This window comes from Corvus brachyrhynchos, unplaced genomic scaffold (assembly GCF_000691975.1).
Source record: "Corvus brachyrhynchos isolate BGI_N302 unplaced genomic scaffold, ASM69197v1 scaffold237, whole genome shotgun sequence".
NCBI classification, from domain to species: Eukaryota; Metazoa; Chordata; class Aves; order Passeriformes; family Corvidae; genus Corvus; species Corvus brachyrhynchos.
This window is the reverse complement of record NW_008238959.1, coordinates 863,543-864,148: the sequence shown is the minus strand read 5'-3', so window position 1 is coordinate 864,148 and position 606 is coordinate 863,543.

Here is a 606-nt window from a genome sequence, read left to right as displayed (position 1 = left end):
CCCGGCGGAGCGCGGAAAAAGGGAGGAAGAATAACGACGGCAGCGCCGAAAGCCTCCTCTTCTTCGCCCAGGAAAGCCCACCGGCGAGCTCCCGCGCTCCACGCGGAGGGGAAAAAAAAAATCAAAAATGGGGGGGAAAAAGGAGGGGGACAAAAAAGGGGGAAAAATGTTTTAAAAAAGAAAACGGCGGAGGAAAAAAAAAGTAATCGCAGCGGAGAAAGCAACTTCCAAACGCAGAAAGAGTATTAAGAAAATAAAACCTTTGCAAAGAGGCTCCCACGCTCCCAGTTCCTTGTTCCACGGGGATCTGCAACAAGTTGTCTGCAAAGGAGGGACAAAAGTAGAGGGATGTGTTTTGTTGGCTTTTTTTAAGCGAGCAGAAGAAGAAAAAATCCACCTTCCCGATCTCCCAGTGCAAAGTCTCCCTCTCTCTCTCCCTCTCGCCTTTTTTCAGTCTCTTTTTCAGTCGCAGGCTGCTTTGGGAAGCATCGGAAAAACTCCTGAACTTTTGAGCATCCGTCACCACGGCGAGAACTTTTTTAAGCACTTACAGTTTTCTCCTTTTTTTTTTCCTCCCTCTACTCTCTCGGTCTCCCTTTTTTTTTT